The following is a 24,567-nucleotide window of genomic DNA, read 5'->3' as shown; positions in this document are numbered from 1 at the left end:
CAGGGGAGGTTGCCTGGACTTGGCAGAGTTGCAGGAACAAGTTATATATCCTGTACAACTGTGGCTGTTTGTGCTGGCATGCCAGCTCCACCTCAGTGAAAATGTGCTGTTTAACCATTTAGAGCCAGCCACCTACTATGCAGGGAGCCAGAGGCTGTGATCTTTCATTTTTCATATCAAGGGACAAATACATTTATCAGCATCAGTAACCAGATACATTTGAGCTGGGGCATGGGTGTGTGCGCACGTGTATCTAGGAGTTATTTAAAAAGAAGATTTCTTCAACCAAAGTTACAGATAAAAGTATAACTCTCCCAGAAAAGTTTGGCTAATCTTTTTGTAATATGAGATAACCATGCCTAGCTGTTAAGTAAGATGACTACTCTCTTAGAAGTATCAGAGAGGTAGCCGTGTTAGTCTGGATCTGTAAAAGTGGCAAAGAGTCCTGTGGCACCTTATAGACTAACAGATGTATTGGAGCATAAGCTTTCGTGGGTGAATACCCACTTCGTCGGATGCATACATGCACCCACAAAAGCTTATGCTATGCATCCGACGAAGTGGGTATTCCCCCACGAAAGCTTATGCTCCAATACGTCTGTTAGTCTATAAGGTGCCATCAGGACTCTTTGCCTCTCTTAGAAGTGCATTCCTTAAAGTGTCTTGGAGGAGGCACAGGACACAAAGGACAGATAATGTTGCCTTCTTTCCTGTATTTGAAATGACTGAGTTTTCCTTGCTGTAAGACATGAACAGCACCTAACAGAGAAACAGTATATATTTGCATAATGCACTTCAAATTTTTTGTGTAATACGACAGGATATTTCATTTCAAATATTTCTTCTGTACCTATGGAAAACCTATATGTCTTGCACACATATCCTTTCTGTGATATCCTTAGCTAAACAGCCACAAATCTAATCAGTACTTGGAAATACCACATCCAAAAACCCAAAGTCCTACAGGAAGTGGTGTTGGTGATTCAGTAGATGGCACTCTGCCCTCTGAGTCAGTGCTGAACCAACGCCTCAGCATGGTTTTAGGGGGGGTAAGATGTAAAACTGAGGTCCTGTCCACATGTGATCACTGGCAGATTCATCAACACTACTGATGACAGCAGAGATATTGGCCACGACATTCTGGCCAGATTCCAGCTTGGAGTAGATTACGTCCTCTATCTGAGGACTATATATTAAATGGATTTTTGGAACAGAGAGATGGAATAGGAGCTTGCTCCATCCACTCCACGCATTGACCTGGTATTGCAGTACCTCCAGGAACGGTGCACCTCCCCTTGGGGAGACTATTGTGGTTGAAAAAGATCATCCTCGTCGACATCACGGTCTCCTTCGAGAACAGGACCCTGGCCTTCCGCGAAGCCCGAGCTCGTAAGCTGGAAAAATACGCCCCCGTGGCCGACACCCTGAGAGCAAAGGGCTACGAGGTGCAGATGGATGCCCTGATCGTCGGAGCCCTGGGCGCTTGGGACCCCTGCAACTAGCGTGTGCTGCAGACCTGTGGGATTGGTCGATGCTACGCACGGCTCATGTGGTGCCTCATGGTCTCGGACACCATCCGATGGTCCAGGGACATCTACATCGAACACATCACCGGCCACCGACAGTACCAGGAGATGTGAGCCAGTACGACATCGTGCATCAACTATGGGAAAGGGACTGGGAGACTTTTTCCACTGGACCATATGAACTGGAACCATAAACTCACTGAACATTAAATCCCACCAAATGAGGGTAGATTCATCCCCATCATCATATCCATTCATTATACTCCACACCTGAACATAGCCATTATATGGACAACATACCCCCATATCTCAATGTCTGTACTTTGACCGGTTAAACTTTTACCCCTAATCGGGGAGATTGCAGATTATGTATTCCTTACGCCACCCATTCCTAAACGGGATTTTGCACCCCTTGATAATCTGTACCTTATTCCCTGATAACCAGAAACTTCTATGCTTAAACTCTGTACCATTTTCTTTTTACTTCAACATTATCTTAATAAAATTATTTTCTGCCTTCTTTTCCCCTGATGGCTTTACTGGGAAAGTTATTCTTCTCTTTCCCCTTCTAAAACCTGTTGCTGATGCAGAATGGACAGCACATTCCAGCACACAGGAGACTACTTTCCTTCCAGGTATACTGTGAGAATTAGTGTCACAGTTCAGGGTAAGCTACACCTTTGACCCTCTTTGTCTCTTCACGGGCACCTCTTTAAGTGCCAAGCCCAGCACCTCAGCTTCTCTTGGGGTGGAATCCCATGATTCACCCCGCTTTTAAACTGAGTCTCCAGGTTACTGCAGACCAGTTTGCCTTCCATGTTTCCTTAGCAGGTCCAGCTGGTTTTGGTATCTGCCATAGAGGCTTGTGACCAGTAGTTAAATGCAAAAAGAAAAGGAGTACTTGTGGCACCTTAGAGACTAACCAATTTATTTGAGCATGAGCTTTCGTGAGCTACAGCTCATAACTCAGACCAGCCTCTTCAGAACAAAGCATTACCTATTTACTCACAGGGACAGAACAGAGAAGAAAAGTGTGAAAATAACAAAGGGCCTACATGCATCTTGTCCTACCTACCAGCTTTAGGCATGTGTAACTTCCCCCAACCCCTAATGTCTGGGTGTGGAGGGACAGTGTCTCCATGGCAGTCATTGCCTCTCTTTGTCTCCCTCTTAGCCCCTGGGCTGAGGCTTTTAACCCCTCCCAAGTGCTTTGTTTCACTTTTCCTGCTTGAGAGGCCCAGGAGGAGGTAATCTTCAAAGGAATTAACCTCTGCATTGTCCATCTGAGTACCAGCAGTTGAGTTGAAGTCACTGTCTGGCTTCCTGTCTGGGCTACAAGCCAGCTAGTACTGAGTTAACCTTTAGCCCTCCATACAGCAGGCCTCCCTACAATCATCAAGCAAATAGAGATACACATAATATTGATAAAAATTATAGCTGTCTCCCATGTTTTTCATGCATAGCTTTATAAAGTACTTTGGGAGCCTTGGATGGAAGATGTCATGAGAGAGCGGAGTATTGTTGTTAAGTATTATAAAGCCTGGTTCTGCAAAGACTTCGTATCAGGAGTAGAACTTACACCCATTAATAGTTTCATTGATTTCAATGAGACTTCACAGGAGTAAACACTGTGCCTGCTAGCAAGTGTTTGCACAGTTAGGCCCATAAATTGCTTGTGGTGTTTAGAGACCTGATTTGATATTACTAGAGGCTCCAACATGAACTTACCTGCATACGTATGCAGGGGAGCAAGGGCGTGCAAGGAGCTACCTACTTCACTTGACCCTGAAAACTGCTCTTGCTTCTCCCGTGAAGGTGGACATGAAGTAGGTGGTGCCGTGGCTGCTCGCCATACCCCTTCTAGATGCACCATCCCATTCTGAGTCCTACTCTGATTCCTACTCTGCCCCGGGAGGTCACTTACACTAGATGAACTGCTACCTTGGATAGAAAAGCTGTACTGTAATGTCACTGGTTCTGAAGTTGCATGTGTGGGACCTAGATAAACTTCATGTAAGTCATAGGGACAAATTCATGGACAGAATCCAGGGATGAATTTGCCTTGTACTGTGCATATCTTAAGCAGCCCACAAGAAACAAAGGTACTTGTTAGAAAGTTCCACCTGGGGTCTCTGTACCACATTGTACAATTATATCTGACTCCAATGCATGAGAAACTCGGACCATACTGCTTGCTCACAGCTGGCACCAACTGGCTTGGCTGTTGATCTCCAGAATTTAAAGAGAACCCCCCCTCCTATGTGTTAAGCTAACTGTCTTTGTGACCTAGTAAATTATACTACTGAACCTTTCGTCAGCACTAAGTAAATTAGCAAAAACAATAAAACACTTGGATGCGCACGGTATGATAGGAATTAACCAGCATGGCTTCAGTAAAGAAAAAAAACAGTGCCTTACCAACCTATGAGAATTCTTTACAGGAGTCAGGAAGCTGACCGTTAAAAAAGAATTGGTAAATAAACTGCTTGGACTTGGATCTGGCCTTGGTTGAGCTGTAAGTACGTACAAGAGGACCTGGTCAGCAACGTTTCATCTAGCCCATGCTGTGCATATTCCAGCTGACGTACCCCAGAAAGTATTTGTATTGGCTCCTGTCAATACAATAGCAATTTCATTGAAACTGCTCTGAACGTAAATTGTCTTTGTCTCCACTGACAGCTAAATAGTGATCAATGCTGGTTCAGCTGCAACCATTTTCTGCAACAGCTCTATTTTGTAATGTAGACAGGGCTGGAGTGAAGTGAAGTTTCCTCTCTCTAGTCTGGAACAGATATTTATAATCCAAGTTCTGAGTGCTAAAACAGAATCACACAGGAAAGCTCTCTCCTGGGATGACCTTGCTTTATGCTCTATAAAGTGTTGTAACTGATCAAACAAACTTGAGTAGTACAAGACTATACACTACCTCATCAGCCATTGTGACTTCCTCTGTTCTAACCAGTGTCACTGAGGAGTGCAATGTGCAAATCAGATGTGGAAAATGCCTGCTAAATCACCTTGTTCATCCTTTAGCCAGTGCAGAATTGTTCCCTACACAATGTTTTGTGGTGTTTTTGTCTAGGTTAAGTAGAGATGCTTCCTCAGTTCTCCCTTTGGAAATAAATAATTCCCAAAATGTAAAAATTATATGTATTTTGCCAATAATGCCTCTAATCAAAAATATAAGTTAGAAATAGCAGATGTTGGCATCCAACTTTACAAAACTATGCCAAATGCTCCTGCAAAAAATCCTAGGATCAAATCCCAAATCCTCACCGATGGTGTGGTTTTGTGTTGTTTGTTTTTTATAAATGAAAATTGTCATGATTTTTCATGATTTAAAGGATTTGTAGAAAACTTTAGGGTATTTTGATGGCTTTCATTTCCATTATGAGTTTTAAATTGAAATTTATTTGGTTTAGCTTTTGAATACTTTTATGGGATTCTTTCTAAAGTTTCACAAAAAGAAAAGGAGTACTCGTGGCACCTTAGAGACTAACAAATTTATTTGAGCATAAGCTTTCGTGAGCTACAGCTCACTTCATCAGATGCATTCAGTGGAAAATAGAGTGGGGAGATTTATATACATAGAGAACATGAAACAATGGGTGTTACAATACACACTGTAAGGAGAGTGATCACTTAAGATGAGCTATTACCAGCTGAAGAGCGGGGGCTGTGGGGAAGAAAACCTTTTGTAGTGATAATCAAGGTGGGCCATTTCCCGCAGTTGACAAGAACGTCTGAGGAACAGTGGGGGGTGGGGGTGGGGGATAAACATGGGGAAATAGTTTTACTTTGTGTAATGACCCATCCACTCCCAGTCTCTATTCAAGCCTAAGTTAATTGTATCCAGTTTGCAAATTAATTCCAATTCAGCAGTCTCTCATTGGAGTCTGTTTTTGAAGTTTTTTGTTGAAGAATTACCACTTTTAGGTCTGTAATCGAGTGACCAGAGAGATTGAAGTGTTCTCCGACTGGTTTTTGAATGTTATAATTCTTGACAGAATTAGGTTTCAGGTTGGGGGGCTGTCTGTAAGCAAGGACTGGCCCGTCTCCCAAGATCTGTGAGAGTGATGGGATGTCCTTCAGGATAGGTTGTAGATCCTTGATGATGCGTTGGAGAGGTTTTAGTTGGGGGCTGAAGCAAATACTCACCAGCAACCACACACCACACAACAGAACCACTAACCCAGGAATCAATCCTTGCAACAAAGCCCGTTGCCAACTGTGTCCACATATCTATTCAGGGGACACCATCATAGGGCCTAATCACATCAGCCACACTATCAGAGGCTCATTCACCTGCACATCTACCAATGTGATATATGCCATCATGTGCCAGCAATGCCCCTTTGCCATGTACATTGGTCGAACTGGACAGTCTCTACATAAAAGAATAAATGGACACAAATCAGACGTCAAGAATTATAACATTCAAAAACCTGTCGGAGAACACTTCAATCTCTCTGGTCACTCGATTACAGACCTAAAAGTGGCAATACTTCAACAAAAAAACTTCAAAAACAGACTCCAGCGAGAGACTGCTGAATTGGAATTAATTTGCAAACTGGATACAATTAACTTAGGCTTGAATAGAGACTGGGAGTGGATGGGTCATTACACAAAGTAAAACTATTTCCCCATGTTTATCCCCCACCCCCACCGTTCCTCAGACGTTCTTGTCAACTGCGGGAAATGGCCCACCTTGATTATCACTACAAAAGGTTTTCTTCCCCCCAGCCCCCGCTCTCCTGCTGATAATAGCTCATCTTAAGTGATTACTCTCCTTACAGTTTCAGAGTAACAGCCGTGTTAGTCTGTATTCGCAAAAAGAAAAGGAGTACTTGTGGCACCTTAGAGACTAACCAATTTATTTGAGCATGAGCTTTCGTGAGCTACATCGTGAGCTTCATCCGATGAAGTGAGCTGTAGCTCACGAAAGCTCATGCTCAAATAAATTGGTTAGTCTCTAAGGTGCCACAAGTACTCCTTTTCTCCTTACAGTGTGTATGGTAACACCCATTGTTTCATGTTCTCTATGTATATAAATCTCCCCACTGTATTTTCCACTAAATGCATCCGATGAAGTGAGCTGTAGCTCACGAAAGCTTATGCTCAAATAAATTTGTTTGTCTCTAAGGTGCCACAAGTACTCCTTTTCTTTTTGCGGATACAGACTAACACGGCTGCTACTCTGAAACCTTTCTAAAGTTTGTTCTTTGCTAACTATTAGCATTATTAAAATTATCATGTCTAGCTACATGTGAATGGTTTGGGTTTGATAGTAATAGGACTATTTTTAGACCATTTGATTAACTGCCATAATTAATGTTTTGGGTTTTAACTGGTTTTATTTCTGGAGTTGTGAAATTTACTATTTTTTTAGGTGGCTAGGTGAAACATAAAGCTGTTTGTAGTGGGAGTTAGTGGGGTTTTGTGTTTGAGTACTGCTAGTTATTCCTAGAAATAATTACACACATGGTTAATTTTAAGTGTGTGAAAACTCCCATTAAAGTTACGCACATGCATAAATGTTAAACGCACAGGCAAGATTGGAGACTGTAGTGCATCAGGGGAGATGTAGCCAAGTGAAGGAACCTGGCCTCCAGAGGAGTGAGAGAGCATGAGGCATCCAGACTATACAATTCCCATCAGGCACTGCAGCACCATTTCCAAATCAAGTGATTTTGGCATTTGGTTTTTTGCTAAAGAGTAGAAATTTTCTGTAGGGGTGGAAAAGAACATGGTCTGTATGAGCAGATCCCATTGCACATCTAGGCCTATGGATGTTGTTATTAGCTATGTATCTCACAAAATCTCCAACAGTATCCATATCTTAAAGGTAATATAAATCTTTAAAAAAAAACTCCACACCTTTATAAAAGTAAAAATCCACCTTCCCTCCACAATTGTTGCTTTTGGAGTTACAGCACGTGCATGCAGAAGTATTTATGTTGTAAGGAAAGCAATGCTCTTTATTTAAAAAAATGCAACCTGCAAAAGTGTTTAAAAATAGTCCCACAAATAATAATTATTTATATTCCAGTAGCCCCTAGAGGCCCCCGCTTCTCGGAGTCTTGTGCTAGATGCTGTACACGTAGTGAGAGATCCTTCCTCAAAGAGCTTATAATGTGAATAGGGAAGACAGCCCAAAGGAGAAGGATTATCCCCATTTTAGATGGAGAAATGAGGTGTTCAGTGACTTGCCAAAGGTCACACCGGAAGTCAGTAACAGAGCTAGGAACTGAATCCTGATATTCTACATCCCAGTCTGGTGCTTTAACCATCAGACTATCCTCCCTCTCTCATAGACTTCAGTGTGTGCCAACTAGCCTAAAAGTTCATTATTCCTAGTTCCAGCCTTTCGGACTCCCTTACTCTTTGACATTTAAAGACCTTCAAATACCTGTAGATGGATATCCTTGCATGAAGAGCCCTCTATGGTCTCTGCTATCAGCCTAAGTACAATAGTCCTCACAGTGGTTGTCTTCCTTTTCCTTGACTATTCAATAAAAGCCCCATTCTGCCATCCTTCCTATCAGTGAGTGTACCACCTTACTCCTTGAGTGGTCCCACTGAAATGAAATGGACTATGTGAGGAGTGGGGTTATTATTCAGCATGAAGAAAGGTGACAGCATCTGGCTCCAAAAGACCATTGTCAAGATTTAAAAGGTTCAGACTCTGCTGTGTGACATGTGGAAGGTGTTTGGTAGTTACCAGTCCATCCCCTTGCCTTCCCCTCTCCCCCAAAATAAAATTCCCCACTCAATCATGAAGGAAGGGAGGGGACTCTGACAGAAGCTCAGCCAGGAAGAGGAAGTCAGAGGAAGGGCTGGGCCACTGAGTCAAGTAGAGCAGGGGAGAAGGAAGCGATGACTGAAAAATAAGATCCTGAGTGTAGCTCTCCAAAGCAGAAATCTGTGTTAGAGGGTGCTAAAGAGACCTTTAAACAAATAAGGCCAGTCTCCCTGGAAAAACTATTTAGTCAGTCACAATTACTGTCAATAGTTCTTCAGCATCAGCATTGGGTGTAACCAGCAACCAGCTACTAGTGTTAGAACATGCAACACTAAAGAAATCAGCAGTATGTCTTGGTTCTATCTGTATACTTTGTCAGCAATACCAACCTGTTCTGAATTTCCTTCTCATTCATCCCTGCAATTCAGGTAGTTAGCACCAAACCCCAGCTGCAATATCTCAGCAGTGCCTCAGTAACAGTGCTGGAGTATGCCACAATTCCACACCTGCTGGAATCCACACGGATGCCCTCATCTCCTCTACCCTGGCTTTCCCCTCCCAGTTATCCAGACTCCTGTGTATGCACAGTGCTGCTGCCCATGTTCTGACATGTGCAAAGCAACATGACCAAAGGTTAACTTGTATCTTATTATTAGACTGATATACATCACTTGTGCATATTTTGATCCATTTGCAGAAGGCATCAAATGTTAATGGCTGGACTTAAGGTGAGCTAAAAGGGATTGCCATTGGTGACAGAAGCGGTGTCCACGAAGCAGATTTTCTTTAAACTTCTTTACCTTTGCATGTTTATGTCTTTCCCCAGCCAGTTGTTCTTAGGTTAATTTTTGGGTATCAAACTTTCTAACCATGCTTATTTAGTTACTAGGAGCCAATACAACTCAGCTGCAGGCATTTTAAGCCTGATTCACTTTGCACTGGTGTAAATAATTAAATGGTTCAGAGAAAAGTAAAAGGCTCCTAAATCAGCATGGCTATGTTTTATACCCACTTCGAACTAATGTAAATGACTATAGGAGGTAATGGTGAATCCAGCCAGGAGGTAGGGTCTGTTGGTTCCCAGTAGGGTTGCCAACCCTCCAGGATTGTCCTGGAATCTCCCGGAATGTAAAGATTAATCTTTAATTAAAGATCATGTCATGTGATAAAACCTCCAGGAATATGTCTGTCCAAAATTGGCAAACCTAGTTCCCAGGTAGTAAACACCCCGGTCTCTTGACAAACTTTGCGAGTGGAGGGGGAATGGTTCTGAGCGAGTGCTGTCAGTGAGGTGTTCTGAGCAGAGGAACTGAAAATGGGTTTAGAGTCACAGCAAAAGGATCCTTCTGATAACCTGTGACTTTCTGGTTTTCCCCTCTAGTTTGTGGGGATGTGCAGTGTAGTTTGCATGGCCAAGCCATTACTCACATGGAGCAGCGCTGAAGTCATTAGGTGGCTGAAATCCCTTTCAGCTTCAGAGTGACTCCTTGCAGGGCACTGGGTGAAAAATCCCTGAGCAAACAAAAGGTGTTGTCCCTACCTGCCTCTGGCATAGCTGGGCCTGGTTCATGAATAAGGCTTTTCATCCATTCCTGTACCTGGCCATTTGAGAACCTCAGAGAATGAATGAACAGCCATGGCAGCCACACCTTTCAGAGCAAGGGCTGTTCAAAGGGCAGGCTCACTCTACCCTCTCCTTGGACCTGCAGGGTGAAGGCAAAACGGATCAGACACAGGTTTTTATTGTTGGAGAACTCAGACATGTAGCAATGTTTATTCACTAGGACCATGCACAGAGATTGCAGGAAGAGAACAGTGAATGATTACTACAATCTGAGCCATTTGTAGCCTTTGGGGTGGGGACCGTCTTTTCACCCAGCACACTAGGGTCTCGGTCCATGAGTGGGGCTCCTAGGCACTATGAGAATACAAATAATTAATAGCTGATTTTCCTATTAATAAAGGCATATTCAATGTTAACAGAAGTGAGTTTGTGCCTGCTGTGGCCTGACATGTTAAGCCACATTTTGATTCTGTCCCAGCTGACTTTAAATGTTTTAGCTGTTGTAGTTTAGTAGAATGGGGAATGAGCAGGCTGAAGGTTGGGTACTAAGGGCCTGGTTTATATTTACATTATTGCCCCTTTACACCACCCTTTACTCTACCACTGCAAAGGGGCAATCTGGGACCCTAGGTGCACCATGATATCGCTCCACCTATAGCCCTGCCCACTCCCTTGGGCATTGGCATGGTGCCTCCTTCTCTTCCCAGAGAGGCAGGGACAGCTGCCTGGGCTGCCCCGTCTTTGCAGGAGCAACAGCAAAAGCTCTACTCCCTTATAGGCAGCGGGGGAAGTGGGGGAGTCCCCCATTTCTTACATCCCTTAGGTGGGCGGGTCAGCTACACTGCACTCTCCTTATCCTTCCACAGTGTTCTTCATTGGGGTGGTATTGGCAGGGTCCCCCAAAGCAGTGGGTCTTAGTGGTAACACCTCATTGAGGTGCCTGGGCAGTTCACACCCCCAAAGCAATTGATTCAGCTTGTATGCAGATGAAGGTAAGTGTCACTGCATCCTCAGCTGTCATTTTCAAGCTTTTCTTAAGCATGAGAGCAATATGCTACTTTCCTCCTCTAACTGAAAGCTCAGATTCATGAAATGTCTCTAGCAGCTGGGACCCTAGGTTTGAACCTACAGTCCTATGCCTTAAAATGGCCTTGGAGTGGTTGCTGGAGTGGTGTAAATAGGAATTGGGCCTTATGTCTCTTATGAGGGATCTTACAAGCTTTCTCCCGTTCAGCAGAAACTGGAGTCACCAGACGCTCCTCTGTGCTGTTTGCATTATCTGCCTTGTGTGTAGGATTGGAAATACTGCAGTAAGTTTAATTACAGCAAGAGGTGCATGTCTGGGGTTTTTTCAAAGGTGCCCTCTCTACCTACCTTTTCAAAAAGTTCTACAAACCTGAAAGTACCCTCACCTTTATAAATCCCATGATTCTGCTCCACTCTGAAATTCTGCAAGAGAATCTTGTTATGGTGAACAGTCTAAACAGTGGAAATAAGATTTCTGGAGATGTATACTAGCCAGTAAATGATGTGAGTTAAATAGTTTTCTTGGAACTGGCATAGTCAATGGAATCGCTTTGTTTTAATGGACATGAAGTGTTTATGATAACTTAGCCTGAATAGTAAAATTCCGCTTGCCTGAATTACATTTCTTCACTTTAGTGTACTGTTTTCCCTTACTTCCTGCCCTACATTATGCAGAAGTACACTATTAACTAGCTGCTACTTTCCATCAGAATGGTGACTGCACTTTAGTAATGGGTCAAGTGATTCCCATTCAGAGAGAGCACAAAATATTGCGCTCCTGCCTCAGTCAAAACTCCCACTGAAGTCAATGAGAGCTCTGCCTATAAGGTCTGATATAAAGCCCTTTAAACTCAGTGAAAAGACTCCTGTGGATTTCAATGGGCCAGACCCTTGACGACTCAGTAAGGACTGTAGGATTTAGCCCATAGTTTAATATGGTCATGATCACAGAGCATAAATAATTTATTGCTATTTTTATTTTCATTATACTGCATCTAGCTCAACTGCAGGAAGTTTTCTCCTCAAGACCAGTCACACATCCCAAATTGCAGGTCAGAATCCTTTTTATTAGAGTAATGTAAAATGGCAGCTAAAGCCAATTGAAAAATTCTTTGAATTAAAAAGCAGTACCCGTATTGATTTGTTTTTTAAATATTTGGTGCAGTTGTCCTCCCAGGTGGAGACTGTCTGCCAATTTTCAATCCAATACGTACCCAGATATTGCTCTGTTTAGTGATCCATTTCAGGAAACAGGGTTTAACATCAAAAACTATGGCAGCTCATGAGCTGCACAGTTGTAAAGTCAATGCAGTAATAGGAAAACGGGCCACTTTGTGAAGTGCTCACATAACCCATGCTGTCTTATACTGAATCACTGGTGGCTCATATACTTAGTTTCATAGAGGTTAAGGCCAGAAGGGACCATTAGATCATCTAGTCTGACCTCCTGTATATCATAGGCCATTAATTTTAACCCAGATGCCACTATAATATTAAGCACAAAGACTTTTGTTTGACCACAGCATTTCAGTCCTCAGGACGTGCCACAGGGAGAGGCCAAGGTGCCACTGGTGGTCTATGCCCTACTTGTTAACCTAGACAGGGAGAAAAGTCTCTACATTTGTCCCACCCCAAACCTGAAATTTTAGGCACAAATGTTATGGCAAACCAGTGCTGTACCATACCGGGCTTTATGCGCGGCCAAATCTTTTCAGTGAGGGTTGGAAGGGTTCTGCTTTCAGACTCGGCGCAGCTAGCGCAGTGGGAACAGGAAGAGGGATTTAATAAATAGACCTATGGCCTCAGTTACACATGATCCATATACAGAAGGGCCCTCCATACTCAGATCCTCCCTGTTTTTTGTTTTTCTGCAAAGGGGAAGTCAGCTACTTCTGTAGCTCTCCGTTCCCAGACCCTGCCGAGAGTGCTCCATGTGGTCTATAGTACACACGGAGGGGCAAACTTGAGGCAATGGTGAGCATGCTTTGTGTATTGTCTCCAAACCACAATATTCCATTAATGCAGCTTTAAGACATTTGTGTGAGTTAAAATACTTTTTAAAATCACCAGAACAGGCACAGCACAGGGAGCAACAATGAATGCTGTCTTTGCAATGCACCTAAGGCTTGATTTGGTGAGATCATCTCTAGAGGCAACTATAATTCAGTCTTTGTGCTTCAACTTCCCTACCTGTAAAATAGGTATAAAGTTGGTTATACTTTGTCCTTACATAAACTGTGTAAGTTCAAAATATGTTTTGCCTATACACTCCCTGACCTATCTTCTGATACCACCACCAAGGGTGTAAATGAGTGTCAGCAAGGTGGTGATTTTGGTACATCTGCTGGAGCCTGAAACAATGTAACTTACTCACCTGCTCAGTTGCCCCAGCATAAAGGGGCTGAAACAGAGGTGAGGAGCTGGTCCCAGAAATGTACTTTGTACATCAGTACTTTATGCTAATCATTTCACACGGCACCTCTGTTGTTATCCTGAGTGAGTCAAGCCCTACCTGACTCTTCTGTTCTTTGTTTACTGAGGTACATGGAAGACAAATAACATGATAGTCTTGGAGATAGTTCATGCCATTGATCGTTAAATGCCAAACTGAGGAGACTTGGCAGACCGGAAGTTGTTGTCTTATTATCCACTGAATCAGTCACTGAGGAGAGGCAATGCAAGGTGTGAGTAAAGCAGCTGACTTAGGGCAGGTGCCTGAGGATAAAGGTAACTATGAATTAGTCATATTTGCTCTAGATACATGTACTCCAGATAGTTATGAGCAGGCCCTGTTCTCAGTGAGTTTTAAGGGAAGGATGCCAATGACTAGTTGACCTTCTCCCAGTTCCCCATCCTGTAGACAATTGGATGCAGTGCTGAGCTATCTCATGTAGCTACCCCCCTATTCACGATGCTCCTTGAGACACATGAACTCTGCCCCGGGAGACACCCTTGTTCTGCCCAAGGTGCAGTCAGCTGACCTAAAGTCTCTTGATATACGTGTGAGAGAGCTGTTAGCAGAGTGTTCTCTGTGACTGCCTTACAACTCCACAACTCTCATAATAGTCTGCTAGATCCTAGAGCTCTTTAACCTGCTGGCCCCACTCCAAAGCCCATTGTGTTTTGGGGAGGGAAAGTTTTATTATTTGCTAGGAGCTTTTTTGGGGGGGATTAACCTATCATGAAGTGAAGTCGGTTGTTACACTGGCTAATGGACCTTTTAAATTGTGGTTGGGGCTCCCAAAACACTGAATGGGCTCGCTGCTTACGGAATAGCATCTGGTATAAATCGATAAACATTAACAAGTTTTCCCAAATAATTCACAGCCTCACCCCTTTGAGGTACCCAGCCCATCATGCATGCTGCCCATCCTTTCCTTCAAGAGCATTCTCTGGGCCCACAAAGACCCAAGGGGGCTAGCTGATTTCTCACTCTGCTGGAATAGACATGCAAGCATGTGGTCTCCTCTGACTCAGTTGCCCCATGGCACTCCCCTGCCTGCTTCCCCTCACCAAAGAAGCGGATTGGCTTTCCAAATCTCATCACTGGGGCAGAGACCAGTGAGGTGGCAACTTCACTCAGCCCAATATTCCTCCCTTGCTGAAGGTGAGATTGAGAAGAAAGTTAATCTTTCAGATTTGCCTCTTGCTTCCTTCTGCTGCACTTGAGGCCTGTGACATTCCATGTGACTTAAGCCTGAAAATGTTAATAATGACAATCTTTTATTTAATTAGATGGACTGCTATTTTAGGTGGACTATTTTGTGGAGTTAGGTGGAAGATCACTGGTAGAGACGAGAGTGCTGAGTGTCACTGTATTGTAATGAGGAGTTCCCTTACCTGTTCATTCATTCCCCAGCATTGTGCTGGGGATTGGGAGCTCACCAGCTGAGACACTGAGCTCATGGCATGTATTGCCTGTGAGAGTGAGACATCCAAACTGGAAGTCTAGAAGGCACCACTTGGCCTTTCATTTTACAGCTTATTCCCATTTGTCCTTCAAGTTATAAAAGATTTACAATTAAAAAAATGGACAAAAGATTAGAAATTCACTGTTAAAGTTTTCCATGAATATTACTTTCCATTATTAATAATACTTAGCACTTTATATGTTCAAAGTGCTGTACAGACAGTAAACAAGTAAGATCTGTGAATATCCCTGTGTGTTGGGCATGGTAAGTATTATTATTCCTGTTTTACAGCTGCAGAGATGGAGGCAGAGCCATGAGGTGACTTTCCCCAGGCCACACAGCAAGCTAGAGTAACATCTGGGCTTAGAACCCAGAAACTCCTGACTATGTCCTAACCCTGATCTCATTCCTCTCGATAGAAGACGCTACCTTTTTTGGTCCACAATCCACAAAATACCAAAAAAAAAAACTGTTGTACAGTCTACCCACTCCAACAAACTTTTGCATCATGGGGGTAAAAATGGGGGGAAATGTACAGAAAAAAAAATTTTTTGAACTGTTAAATGTTTCATAATTTTTCCAAACAGTTCTAACCACCAGCCAATCAGGACTAGTGTGCAACCCACTTCCAGGTTGTTCCCCGTAGTCTGAGAAACATTGCCGTAGACCGTGCTACCTCTCTAACTGGCAGCAAGTTTGAAAATTTGAAACTAAAGCCTTCCTGGTGCAACTTCATTCAGTCTGTCTGTGCCATACTGTTATCAGATTTTGTGTTCATATTGGTATTTTTAAAAGTCCATAACAGTAATTATTGTTTACAATGAAAATAAATTATTCAGTGTATTACAGAAATATGTTAGAGTGTTTAACTACCTGTGCATGGTCGTACCCTTTTTAATGCATTAAATCTCTATTTAAATGGTTTGATTTTATCTCGTGTAATTTAGAAGCTTTTTTGTATATTAGCCATATCTTTCCTCCTTTATATCAGATTTATTGTTTTATAACTTACAAATAGGGGACCAAGTTCTATCTTTGACTACACCCTTGCAACTCCACTGACTTAATAATTTGTGATCTTCAAAATGTGTCCATGGTGACCAATATTTGGTGTGAATAGGAAACTTAAGGTCCTATACTTCATCCTGTGCTATGTTTATCTACTGTCTAAATAAACAATTCTAGCTGTGATCACAATAGCCCTGCTTCTGATATCAAGAATAGAACCAATAAGAGGAAGTAACACTGTTGGACCAGGATGCACCAAAATAACTTACTGGAAGAAACTCTGAATAGAAATGCTATTTATTTAATTTCTTGGTAATGAAGATGGTTAACTACTTATCAGCTCAGAATTGGAAAAGCCTTTTTGGTAGCTAGAGTGCTAGGATAAATTAATCATGCCAAGTGCTACAGCACAACATGAAGGCATTGCTCTTGCAAGAGCAATATTTAACTTGCCTTCCTCTTACAGGAAGAACAAAAATACATTAAAACTTTTATCTGGCTGAGTTTTCCTAGGTCAGCCCTTGTTTCTCCCTTTTAAGAACTGAGCTCAGGCTACTTGTTAATGAAAATAAAACCCAGATATGCACAGGACTGGCACATACAAAGGCCCAGATCCACAAAGGTACGTAGGCTTCTAACTTCTGTTGATTTGTGGATCTGGGCCAATCTAACTAGCTCTGCTTGCTTTGATCTTTTATTGTACCAGCAAAGCCTTCTCAGAATCAGGTTCTAAAACTATGTCAGCTGCAAGCAAAATGTCTTTCTAATGATGTGCTGAGTCCATGTTCTGACGAGTGATTGAATCTGTGTAATCTGTCAATTATCTAAGATGCAAAGTATGTTTCAATACATCTATTTTCTTTAAAGAGGCAATGCCAGAACCCTCACGGTGCAGCATCCGTTGGAGGGGTGGTGGCTTAGTGATGCGATCATCGATTTGAAATACCCACAGCAGCCTGGTGGAAACCACAGGTTCAAATTGTGGCAGAGTTGATATTTGCAAAAACAGGTGTCTAAAAGTCTCATGTTTAAGCACCTAAATAAGTGGTCTGATTGTTTTTAAAATTTCTCAGTACCCAGCAACTTTCACTGAAATCATCTGCACTTTGATGACATCAGAATCAAGAGATTGAATTTTTAGCTATAGGAAAGTTATTTTAGATCATTTGAATAGTTTTATTATTTTTATTATATTTTTAGCTTGATTTTTTTCCTTTTCTCTGAGCGTTGTACAGTTGGCCTCATGAAAACTGAGGCACATGGCTTCGCAGGCAGAGGGATACAAGAAATAGTCCCCTTAAAATGTTTTAAAACTCTCTCAAACATTCTTAGAATAACGTTCTATAATATAGGCCATATGTGGTGCAGTATCAACTGTTATCAGTACTTGTATAGGATGACAGGTATATTTTCACTTGTTGCTTTGCCTCCTATGAGTAATGCAGCCGTCCCAAACTCATGCTGACTGTAAACATGTGCATTACACCACATCAGGGGTGTGTGTGTGTGTTGGGGGTGGGAGGGGAGATAGAGAGAGAAATTCAGGAAGCTACGTACTATGGCCAAATTGTGTCATTCTAGCACTGGCCTGTCTTGGGGCCCAAGCACCCTCATCCCAGGGGGAGCTCAGCGAGGGATTGTGCTCAGGAAGGTACCCCCTATACCCAGGCACCTGTGTAAGAGCTGGGGGCAATATGGCCTTATATTTCTTTAGGCCTTGATTCATAGAATATCAGGGTTGGAAGGGACCTCAGGAGGTCATCTGGTCCAACCCTCTGCTCAAAGCAGGACCAATCCCCAATTAAATCATCCCAGCCAGGGCTTTGTCAAGCCTGACCTTAAAAACTTCTAAGGAAGGAGATTCTACCACCTCCCTAGGTAACGCATTCCAGTGTTTCACCACCATCCTAGTGAAAAAGTTTTTCCTAATATCCAACCTAAACCTGCCCCACTGCAACATGAGACCATTACTCCTTGTCCTGTCCTCTTCTACCACTGAGAATAGTCTAGAACCATCCTCTCTGGAACCACCTCTCAGGTAGTTGAAAGCAGCTATCAAATCCCCCCTGATTCTTCTCTTCTACAGACTAAACAATCCCAGTTCCCTCAGTCTCTCCTCATAAGTCATGTGTTCCAGACTCCTAATCATTTTTGTTGCTCTTCGCTGGACTCTCTCCAATTTATCCACATCTTCTTGTAGTGTCGGGCCCAAAACTGGACACAGTACTCCAGATGAGGCCTCACCAATGTCAGCAAGGTACTAAAGCCTGAGCCTTCATTTAAGCACGTAGCCCCATTGAGGCCCATGAGTCTTCTCATTTGCTGAAAGTTGGGGCTTGTCTACACTAGCAATTGACCAGCAGAACTACAGCAGTATAATTATGATTATACAGCTATAGCTATGCTGCTATAACTCCCCATGTGGACACTTTGAGGATAAAGGCAACCTGATTCTGGTATAATAAGCAGTAATTATACTAGAAAAAGTCAATTTTATTCTCAGATAGTGTCCCCATGGGAATTATACCAGCGTAGCCATAGCACTATAGTTATACTGGTATAGTTCTTCCAAACAATCTATTTCCCTGTGTAGACAAGCTCTTAGGCAAATCTTTATATACCTTGTTGAAACTGAATCAGTGCCTTAAAGTTAGCTTAAAAATTTTTTAAGCTGACGTTCCCAGCTAGCAAAAAATAGGCCTCATTCCTAAAATGAAGGAGGTAACTAACAACATTTATCATTTTTAATGCATCTTGTCAGCCAAGCAAATGTTAGGGTTTGTAAAGTATCCTAAATGGCTTATTTCCAGTGAAAGTGTGGAAATATATTCTATAATAAATGAACTGATTTTTTTTGGTTTAACTTCAACACTGAACTCTTATTTAGATTAAAAACCTCGTGTTTATTTACGATTTCTGGTTTTGATTTTGGTAATAAAAGGAATTATAAGTTTTTTGGACTGAAACAGCCCATTTGAAAGACCTTCACTGCATAATTTCATCGTTTTGTCTATTACAGAGCAAATATATCATTCAGTAACACTATTCTGAGCAGTAGAGCTCCTCAGAAATTTTTTTCCTGACCAAAATTGACAAAAACTATCAAATCCTTTTGTCTTCAATTTTTTTTTAGCAGAAAACTTTTTTTCGTTTTAAAATAATGAAAACCAACAATTTTCAGCCAATACCCACTCTCAACCAGAAAAACCTGTTTTCCAACAAATAATCAGAAACATTTCAAGGAAAGCAAACAGTTTTCATGAAAATTCTCATTTCATCAAAAGCCCAGTTTTCCATGGGGAAAAAAACTTGTCTGAAAATTTTCAACCGGTCATACTGAACAGTTTAGTGTGACAGATTTTAAAAGGATTAACAGTACTCACTAGTCCTAGTGGTATATTTATATGTACATATTAAATAAGTATTACGTTGGGCAACACACAAAGAATGACTGGGATACTCTAAAAAGTTATAATTAAGTCAAGTTATTGCTGTCCTAACATTTGTTCAGGAAATCGTGACTATTAATACGGAGAGCTGAGGTATCGAAGTTGTAGAAGACATTCACAGTGAAATATGCAACCTTCCCAACACCTGTGTGTTAGCAGCACAGTGGCCGCTGCTCTGCTCTTACTACTTAGATCTAAGTAGGTGTTGTGCTATGAACGCCAATCTCTCACATTGAGTTCTTTAGCACACATCACATTATTAACTTGTGCATGGATAATTGTGGATCCCGGAGGGTACTCTCTGTTCAGAAGGAGAATCACAGTGAAGGAATGAGTTGGGTAGAGCCCAGCTGTTTGATCCTCCTGACTCTGCAAAAATAACATTGTGCTTGCCTCGGCTAGTGCTGATTTGTCTTTTGTTTCTTACAACAAGATGACAAGTTTTCCAGTTGAAACAGGCAGCCCAGAACTGAGCACCAACAACAGTGTCTTCTCCCATGAAGTAAATTAAATTTGCTTGTGGGTCAGGATGTTAGGGAAGCATTTGATGACCTTCAAATGTATCCGAGATTTCTCTCTAATCCCCATATAACACACTAGTTAGTCTGCATCTCCAATGCTGTAGGGATGTTTTTGGGGTCGTTCATCTGGAGTGGACATTGGGATCAGCTGTTCAACGATCTGTTTAGGAATTCAGTACTCATCTGAAAAGATGTAGGGATGGAGTCTCAACTCTCACTCCCTAATGCTGAACCGCCTGGCCCTGGTGCAAATTAGAGCTGCAAGGGAGCAGCTCTAACTCAGGCCACTGTCATAAATTCTTCTTTGTGCTGGTCCATCATACCTCCTCCCTCCACTTATACTGGGAGTGTGGGGCTGCATCTGGCTCAGGAGCAGTGCAAAGTGGACTTAATTGATTGGAGGATCTGGCCTTCAGTCTGTTGGCTAAATTGTATTAAGTCCCTCTTAATAATGTCATCCTTAATCATAGGAGAGAGGCCTCTTTGAGCACCGCCATCTGTGTCTCTAGTTATTTTTCATAAATAACTTCAATAAAGTTGTCACTTAGGTCAGAAAATTAAAGGGTTCCTCTGATTTAAAGCCTAAGAAAACACTGCTGATACCTGGATAGCAAGTCAGCCTATGGCGCTTCTCTAGTGGGGTGGCTCACTTTGATTGAAAAGGGCTGTTTGGCTATCCTGCTGGTAAATGGAAGGAATTTTCACCAAAGGAAAATATACTCTCCTGGAATGTGTGAGCAAATGCTCCTGTCTTTCTTTTTCAGTGGTTATTACTTAAAATATATAGCAAAATGTTATGGCTGGACTGAGGCACTTATTTGTATTGTGTTAATTCCACTCAGGGCCCCATTGTGCTAGACAGTCCTTTTGCTGAAAAACTGGACAGACAGACATATGGCTGGAGGTGAAGTACAGGTACAGAGAAGTGAGGTGTCTTGCCTATGGGCACACTGCAGGTCAGTGGCAGATCAGGGACAACAATCTGGGTATCTGAGTCCTAGTCCAGTGCCCTGTTTATTAATATTTTAGATAAAACCTTGTCACCTTTGTGTAACATCCCATGGGCAATCTGCAGTTGTGCAAAACATTTGTTTGGTAAATGTTTTCCATTTTTAAACAATTCATCCTGCAAAGAAAAAGGCACCCTCAGCTTCTGTTGAAGTCAATGGAAATTGAAGGTATACAGCACCTCAAAGATTTGGCCTTTACTGAGGCTAAGGAGGAAAATAACTGCCTTAAGTAGCATGGTGGATACTTCAAATGAGCTTTGTGGGTACTGATCTTGCAATTTATTTCAACCCCAACAAACAGGGCTGAGATAAATACCCTTTCAGCTTGTTATACTTGGGGAGTTCCATATCAGCTAGTTCCTGGAGATTTGGGGTTGTATTTTAAACTAGATAATAAAACATTTGCATTAACTTGTTATTGTACATGTCAGATTCCTTCCTTACATTTTAAATGTTCCAGCTTGGAAGAACATGCTTCTACGTCAGTCCCTGAAGCTTACTAATTACAATAGATTTGTTGTTTCAGGAAGGTAGAATATATAGGTTTTGTTTGACAGCACTAAGTATGTAAATGACTAAGTATGTCAAAGCACTACTTTGACAGCACTAAGTATGTAATTCTCCCACACATGTAGAGGTATCATATTCCTTATCATACTTTTTATCAAGTGGAATTGAGAACATTCTCGGTCATCCACGGTAGGCTGGTTATTTGGTTTGGGTGTGGGCTATAATTTCTAAGATTACACAATGGACCTAAATGAGTGGTCTTTATTTGGCATAAGAAGGCAAAGCACTATCTGCTAAACCATAATGCTGGAAAACTAGTGTAAAAGGATTAGACATGCAATGAGTCATGCTACTTACTTGTGTAAATCCATTGAAATGAATGGAACTTGCTTCTGTGGGTCAAAATAATAGCTGGTATCAAGGCTTGTCTATATGAACAGTTAGTTTAGGGCACGCTAGAGGGTGTAAATCTAGCTTGCTGTAGCCTGCCGCATATTAAGTGTTCATGTATTACCACTCACCAAAAGTTCCATAGTGCTCTTTGATCTACACTGCTTTGAAATGGAAGCTGATCTAAATGCACTACTAGGGAATGTTAGTATGCAGCAGTAGCATCCACACAGACACTATGTGTGGGACAGGCTAATGCAGGGCAGATTTATATCCAAGCTTGCTGCAAATTAACTGTTCATATAGGCAAGCCCTAAGAGTCTGCGATGCCACTGCCTTCAGTGGAGTTGGACCTGCTTACACTAAATCTGGCACAGTTTTAAATCTGGCACAGTTTTAAAAAGCCCTGAATGCACTACCTACTAGCCTTCTGCAAGGACTTCTTTTCAAGAGAATCTTCATGGGATGGGTATGTCTTTTCATGAAGACGCAAGTGTAATACAGTTTTTTTGCGGATACAGACTAACACGGCTGCTACTCTGAAACCTGTCTAAACTAGGAGTTACAGTGAAGTCAAAATTATCTTCCTAGCTTGTTGCTTCAGTGGTGACTCTCCCTAGTCTGCCACATGAGAGGCACAACAGTGCTCGGCACTCTTCCCAGGCTACTTTCTCCTACTTACCTCATTGCATTGTAACCCACTCACATTGCTTTGCCAGTAATAGCAGCCTCTTTCCCACTTGTCTGCTTCTGCCCCACCAAGCGCCTTTACACATTCTACTAGTTTATCCCTTACGTGTGAATTGTTCTCCCCCAATCAATTTGCACAGCCTCCAGCCTGTCGTCCTTCAAGTCCCTTCTTAAGGCCCACCTCTGCCATGATGCTTACAGTGAAACACCTGATTAATATGGCTGACGGGAGATGGGGGAGTGGTTACTGATTCATCTATAGCTTTTGTCCACCTAATTCATTTAAAAAAAGAGTTAATAGTACGTGCTGTGTGTGTTTACTGTTAATATCACCCTTATCTTTCCCATTTCCTCTTCCATTGTGTTCTGTACTCTTCTACTGTCTCTTGTTCCTATTTAGCTTATACACTTTTCTTATTTTATGTTTGTACATGATCTAAAACAGTGAGGCCCTTATCTTGATTGTTGTGTTTTCATGCTGCTTTAATGATAATAATAAATGATGGGGGGAGGGCTATTTCTCTTTCCTTCTAATTTCTACATCCACACCCAAACATGCAATACACCCAACACCACACTGACACACAAATATAAAATATCCCAGGCCAGTTAGTTTATAGATTGGGGCCACTATTTTAGAAGTGGCTGGTGATTGTGGGTGGCTCACTTTTGGGGTGTTCAACCCACTGAAAATCAAGCTCCTTAAAGGTGTCTCAAGTTGGTGCTCAGCACTTTTTGAAAACCAGGCCCCTTTTGAAAGTATCTCAGGTGGAACCTTCAGAAATTCACCATCTCCAAGTTCACACTTTTTAAAATCCTGGCCCCAATCTAAAACTAATCAAACTGGTTTACCTCCAGGCTGGGAAGGAAGGGGGAGTGAGCAGTGTAGGTGTTTCTGATTTTAAATAATTGGGAGGTGAGTACTACCATGATAGATAAGACAGTCACAGGACAGGAGGAAGAAAATATTATCCCCATTTTATAGATAGGGAACTGAGGCTCAGGGAGGCTGTGGCAGGGCCAGCAATGGCATCTAGAGTTCCTGAGTCCCATTCCAGTGCTGTAACCCTAAGACCCTGCTTCTTGTCATTTAGAGGAATTGACTTTACACCTAAGTTATCTAAATATACATTCTCTAAAAATAAAACTTACTCCTGGGTGTTGATCTAGCCTAGAGATAGACGTATGTACAGAATTTGACATACTGAGATCACCAATAAAATATAATAACCTTTCCTTTGATATAGAACATGATGTTCATCACCAAATAGCCTAGGAATTTGCAAATAGCTGTTCAAGATGCTGGGTCAATTTGGAAAGCTTCAAATTTGAGCCATTAGCTTAAAACAACAGGAAATTATCTTTTCATTGACACATGGCATTACCGTCAGCTCGCAGTAATATAGGCAAAACTTGTGTCTGACTGTTAGACATACAAACATTAGTCATCACAAACAGCATAGTGCTTCAGAAGCCAAGCTACAATGTTTACTTTTAAAAGTAGAGTAATTAACCAAAGCAACTCCATCATCTTAGTGCTCTCAGGCTGGCTACTGCAATAGTATCTTTCACTGCCAAAGAGGGCACTGGGAGGTAGAGAGCAGCACCTGTGGGGAACACAAAGCTGTGTAGCAGAATACATGCTAGATCTGCGCCACCTCTAGTGTTTTTATCTATTCTCTTACTGTGAGATGATAGAATGTAACTGAAGCTTAAGCACATGTGGTGCAGACTGCCCGAGAGCACAGATGTTCTGGGAAATAGGGAATTATTTCAGAAAAATCACAAGTTTCTGCATTTTCCTAGAAAATATAGGTGGCCACCCTGAGTCACCAGCAGAAAAAGTCAGTCTCCTCCGGAGTTTGCAATGGCTGGCCACTTGACTCTGCGAGGGATGGGCAAACGTGTTCAGAAGGAAAAATGGAAGCCTGCTCCTTCTCCTTACCCATAAATCTCCATCCATTCCTAAAATCAAACATCTCTGAGGTTCAAGACAATTAAGTTATGGACACCTCTCTCCTACCCTATCTACCTTCATCCAAAGCGAAGTGCAGGCATTTCAACTATTCTCCTTCTTCACCCCTCTTCTATGCTGTGGCAGGTTTGAATGGGGTTAGAGGGTAGGCCCAGAAGCCTGCAATTCCCTCCCTGATCTTCAAAGGATGCCCAGCTGGCGCACACTCCACCATGGGTAGGGTGACCAGATGTCTCGATTTTATA

At 42.2% G+C, this 24,567-nt stretch overlaps 1 protein-coding gene and 1 pseudogene across 4 annotated transcripts in view; both read left to right on the top strand.

Annotated features, from left to right (window-relative positions):
• Positions 1-24,567, top strand: part of LOC125639870 (uncharacterized) — a 158,853-nt gene that overhangs the window by 114,825 nt on the left and 19,461 nt on the right. The window lies entirely within an intron of this gene.
• LOC125640706 (U2 spliceosomal RNA) lies at positions 1,120-1,294 on the top strand (annotated as a pseudogene).

The sequence above is a fragment of the Caretta caretta genome, chromosome 7, assembly GCF_965140235.1.
Source record: "Caretta caretta isolate rCarCar2 chromosome 7, rCarCar1.hap1, whole genome shotgun sequence".
Taxonomy (NCBI): Eukaryota; Metazoa; Chordata; order Testudines; family Cheloniidae; genus Caretta; species Caretta caretta.
Note: the sequence above shows the minus strand (reverse complement) of the source record. Positions and strands in the feature narration are given on the sequence as shown.